This window comes from Sylvia atricapilla, chromosome 1 (genome assembly GCF_009819655.1).
Source record: "Sylvia atricapilla isolate bSylAtr1 chromosome 1, bSylAtr1.pri, whole genome shotgun sequence".
In the NCBI taxonomy this organism is placed as follows: domain Eukaryota; kingdom Metazoa; phylum Chordata; class Aves; order Passeriformes; family Sylviidae; genus Sylvia; species Sylvia atricapilla.
The window spans coordinates 129,159,393-129,164,751 of record NC_089140.1 but is presented as its reverse complement, the minus strand read 5'-3'; the positions used below and the strand labels follow the sequence as shown (position 1 = coordinate 129,164,751).

The following is a 5,359-nucleotide window of genomic DNA, read 5'->3' as shown; positions in this document are numbered from 1 at the left end:
TTCTAGGCATTTTAAAAGGGGGTTTAAACTAGTGAAATTGTTGTTTGACAACACAGAGCTTGATAAATCAGCACTTTCTGGTGAAAAATCATTTTGCCGGTCAACTTCTGAGCAACTCTACCACTGTCACATTGTGCCTCTCACTATGAGATGTTGCCAGTAGGTCTTGAGGTTAACGGTTCTGCTGATGATTTTAGCCTGTTTAGATAATGAACCCAGGTAAAATCTCTGCCAAAATGGCTGGGTAGGCAGATTTTTCCAAGACATATTGGTGAGTGGGCAGGACTCTTACCCTGCTGTGGCTGACAGGAGAGGTGAGTCACCCACAGCACTTCACTGCTCATGCACTGCTGACACAGGCAGGCACAGTGACTGCCACGTGCACACTTGGACATGCACATTAGGTTTCATCTGAGCATAAAGAATTTTTTTTCCAGTGAGAATAATCATTCACTGAACTGTGTTCCCAGGGTTCTGGTAGAGTCCCTGTAACTGGAGGTTTTGAAGATGTGATTGAACAGGGTGGATGCTCATCTCATCTACACTTCCTTTCCCATAAAATTTTGGACTAGGTGGTCTTTGGAGGTCCCTTCCATACTGGACTGTTCTATGCTTCTATGATTTATATGCCCACATGCCCTTTAGGATATGAATAATAAGTACAACTTATTCCAGTAAATGTTGGGTCCCCTAATTTTTTGGCACTTTTCTGGGAAAGAGTTTTCACAGAGGAATGAAGAATATTGCTCTCCAAGACTTCAGGAGATGAAGTGAGTCCCAGGAGAAACCGGGAGGTGAGTTTTACCGAGTGTGCAGAGGTTCCTTTTGCCCTACCCAGCATGGCTTTCAGATGCTGCCAGGGAACGTGACAAGAGAACTGTGAAAATGAACTGAAGCCCAGAGTACTCCCAAGGTCAAGGAGAGTCTGCTCAGTACTCCTTTGTGGTGTTGAGAGCCTGTGGGGCAGCAGTTTTGTGAGAAAGGAGATGTGAGAAATGTGAGAAAGGATTCATTCTGACTCTTTAAAACAAGCTACTACAGATTCTGTTGGAAGGATGGGCCCAATTCACTAAAATGTGAATTATTGTAAGTTAATGAAATTCAGTACAATACAAGGCTTCAGAAAATGCCAACAACCACAGTGTCAACACACTGGAATAGGCCAATCCTTGTATTAGCCTTTTTAATGTTTTAATACTATTATCCTTAAACTTCTGGAAACAAATGATGCTTGGAATAATAATATGAAAATATTCCTGGTTATCAAATAATGAGGGAATCCTCACTTATATAATCTGCAGACATCCACTTCAGTAACAACTAATAATGTTTAAGTGTCAAAATAATACCCTTGCTACACTGGTGAACTGACTTCTCTTACTCAGGGTTTGAGCCAAGTTGTGGCACACCAAGGAAGGCTAACAGTAGCTTCAGCAGACAGATGTCACTGCAATACAACATCCATTTCAAATGTATAGTTAAAAACAGAAGAAAAAAAAAATCTTGAGCAGATTCCTGTCTGTATAAGGGATAATTTAAAATTATTAAGGCTATATTTGTGCCACACTAAAGGATTCTCAGGCATATTAGTGTACCAACCAAATGGGGTTTTCTGAGGTATAAAAATAGCCTGTTTGAAAGAAATTTCCTATTTCAAAGCCTGCAATTTTCATTTTGGCATACCTTGCGTCCCTCTCCCACTTTTTCTTTTTGTCATAGAATATGTTATTCTTTTATTCTTGATTTTATTTTGTTTCATTACCTTTTTTTTGGTCCCTTGGAACTGCTTTAACTGTAGAGAAAGAAAATATCCTAGCTGCTATATTTATTATGGTCTCCCTACTATAAATGAAAAATTAATTTAGAATTTGTTTTGAACCTGTCATGTGCCAAGAAGGATGGAAGAACTAACAAGAGCTATCAGACTTGCCAGCTCCTTGTGAAATCTGCTGTATCTCTAAGCTGCTAGAAAATGAGAATACAATTAAGGCCTCATCCATTAATGGTACAATCCTTGGTCCTTGTGTCTTTGCAAAATGGCCATATTTACAATCAATATTGAATAACAAGGTTCCAAATAATTTCCCTCTAAAAAGATGCTTTTAAATATAACAAAGAGTTCATCTTTAAAAGATTTAGTTATGAGTTATGAGTTTCTATTTAAAGATTTAGTTAAGTTATGAGACCAAAGGCCAAATAATGGAAGGAGGGACTTGAGAAGGACATGACTGCTCAATGTGTGCCATGTGAGGAAAAACTCTGGACAGAAAGCACTCAAATTGCTGCTCTGTGAAATGGAAATATTTGAGAATTCCAGTTTAAACCAAGGAAAATGCCTGGAGACAAACCCCAACTATTTTTGTACTCTTTGATGTCAGCTGAAAAGCAAAGGGCAAGCAATCTCAATCTGTAAAGCTGAGCTGAATCTGAAGAGAGGCATTCCTGACTCATGAGTCATTTGGCTTATGCCAGCCAGGGCACATCCACACTCAGGCTTGCAACAAACATTATGACAGATGTAGGAAACAACAAGCAGAATACTCTTCAGATGGTGCTTACCAGCATGAAGTGACAGGGAGTAAATTCAAACATCACAGACACTTTTCCAAAATTCAAAGCAGAATGTGAATGCTACAACTCCCCCCTGACTTCAGTAGCTCAGCCCCTTCCTTCCAGGAGCCAAAGACCTGGAGGGCAGCACACTGGGCATCATGGAAACATCATGCAGCTTTTGTTTCAGCAAGTGATGAGGGGTGTTTTGTTGCCATTGAAAGGCCAAGTTTAGGAATGTCCAGAAGGTTCACAGATACAACACCAAAACAAAGTGCTTGTTACACAGTTCTTACCTCTCTGGTCTTACACTTAGTCCCTATTGGTACGTTAAACAAATTATTTGGTTTTCTTACAGGTGAACCTGGTTCCCATAAGGTACCAAGAGGAGGACTGAGTTTTGCTAAGCATTTTTAGCAACATAATAATTTTTAGATAGTTAGCCAGAAGTCCATTTAGATAGCCAGAAGTCCATTTAGTGCAAAACACTAGAATAATGTGATTTACCAGAGGATCTATGCAGTTATAATCATCTCAATAAATTCCCTTTCCAAAGTCAGCTTCTATCACAGGGGAGTAGTATTTCTTTCTAGGCTGAGATCTGGGTTACAGAAGCTCAGACAGATTTTAGCACTAACAGTTCTGTTATGTATGGGACAATGACAGAATTAATATATCATAAATGTCAGAATCAAGTTCTCATAAAATATAGGACTAATCATAGGGACAAAACTTAAAGAAAAAAAAACCACCTTGCCATGAAGTGGCTGCACATCTTCTACATGGTAAAATGGGCAAGCAGATCATAATTTCATGCTTATCCACTCAAATACCAATTCCTCTCCTAAAACAGTCCTGTGAGTTCAAGTATTTTTCAATTCTTTATCTTGTTAGTTCTTCTGAAACTGTTCAAGCTAATTTATTCTTCTTTTGAGGAACAGTATGCATATTGAATTTTAAAAGGTGTCTTTCTGCCAGTCTTTCAGGAAGATAAATTTGCATTAATTACTATACAGTGCCATTAGATACTGCAGGAAAGGCTCATTTGGATTGTTAACTCAGCCAGGGATACAACTGCGAATAAATCCACACATCATATTTATATATTTGCTAAACCATTCATCTCATAGTCCATTATTCTCTATCTTCTATACCAACTCCAAAGCCAACATAATAGTTTTTGAGAAAGTTAGAGGAAATCCATAATTTGCAGTCAAAAATGTCAGTAAAACAATGGACTTCTAGGGTTCTCAAAATAGCTTTCACATTTAAAGATATGGAAGTCGTTCTAATTTCTAAATGCATTTATAAAATCCTGCAAGTACTTCAGCTGTTTATGATACCACTATCTCTGTGACAATGACATAGACACAAAGATAATAACTGATTCATTTCTTCTTGGCAAGACTGTTGACAGGTTGATTGTAAGAAACTCTTTCTTTTATAGTTCTTACTTTTATTTCCTTTCATGGCTGTTGAATATATGCTTTCCATATTACAAAGAGTAAACAAATTGGCTTATTTTTGTAAATATCTGTACGGAAAAAGCTTCACCTATTTGTATAGGATTTCTCTTTCTGCACTCAGTAGCATGCATAGTAGAAAATGATTCAGTTAGATCACTTAGATAGTTTTTTAAATTATTATTTTCATAATATATTTCTACTGTTATAACTCTAACCAAAATAGAAAATCACAACAGCACTGTGGTCATCTCTCTGTCCCAAGGACCTATGCAGATATATCCCATGAGGAATCCAAATCACCGGTTTGGTGACTCCTCTGGTTGCTCTGGTGGCACTTCAGGACTCAGTAGGGTGTAGCTATAGCATGAGGAAAGGGATATGAGAATTCCCTGGACTATGTTCCTGCTGCCAAGCAAATTCACAGCAGCTGACAAAGGCACAGCCAAATCTGCAGTGTGTGGAGCTTGCAGACCAGAGCCAGCACTTGTGACTGCTCATACTTCCAGGCACAGATGAATATCTGGTCATGGTTGTGCTTTGAAAGACACAGAAATGTCATTGCTTGTGTCTTGTCTAGACTGAAAATCTTACCAAGAACAAAGCAAAGGAGGATTGTGGAGGCTATTCCCTGTGTTGGATCTTGTCTAATCACCTGCATATCGCTTTCATAGAAGTTTTGTAACAAATCCCTGATTAACATGTTCACTAGAGAATAACGACAATGCATAGACATACAATTTTGCTTTCTCTTCTTCTTCTATCTTAAAAGGGAAAAGAAGACAGTACTAAAATGAAATTAAGTTGAATGACTGCTTTTTCCTCCCCTCTTTTCCAAGTGAGTGTGGATGTTATACTTGTCATTTGCCAAAGCTGGGAGCTAAATCCAAGCACCCCACCAGGACCAGAACCATCCTCCACTGCTTTTCCTGCCCAGGTAATCTCAATGCTAAATATAAAGAGAAGCAGTGCTTCCTAAAGACACCATAAAAACAGTTAATATAAAAGAAAGGGAGACTTTTTTCACAATTTCTGTAAAGAATGTGTCAGTTTCCTTTTAAGAGTCAGTTGCCTTTCACAGATAGCGAATTTTAAATCAATGAAAATTCCAAAGGGTTATACTGAGAAAATCTCAGTTTTTATTTCAGGTGGACCTAATTTAATTTTGATTTTTCATAATTAGATGGAGAACATGTTTTGTGATTGGAGATATATACAATATAGAACATCAAATAAAAATTGCATATAAGAGCTATCTATAAATTCTATTAAGGAAAATTTTGAATTTTTCAAACTTGAATGGAGAGTTTCAACTTTGACAGGATCCTTGATTTCCACATAATCTT

General features: G+C 37.7%; 1 long non-coding RNA gene across 1 annotated transcript; it reads left to right on the top strand.

The window, feature by feature from the left end:
* The first annotated feature begins 534 nt into the window (after window positions 1-534).
* On the top strand, window positions 535-5,006 carry LOC136371689 (uncharacterized). Its single transcript, XR_010745392.1, has 2 exons — window positions 535-794; window positions 4,240-5,006. It is a non-coding gene; the product is annotated as an uncharacterized lncRNA (long non-coding RNA).
* Window positions 5,007-5,359: the final 353 nt, after the last annotated feature.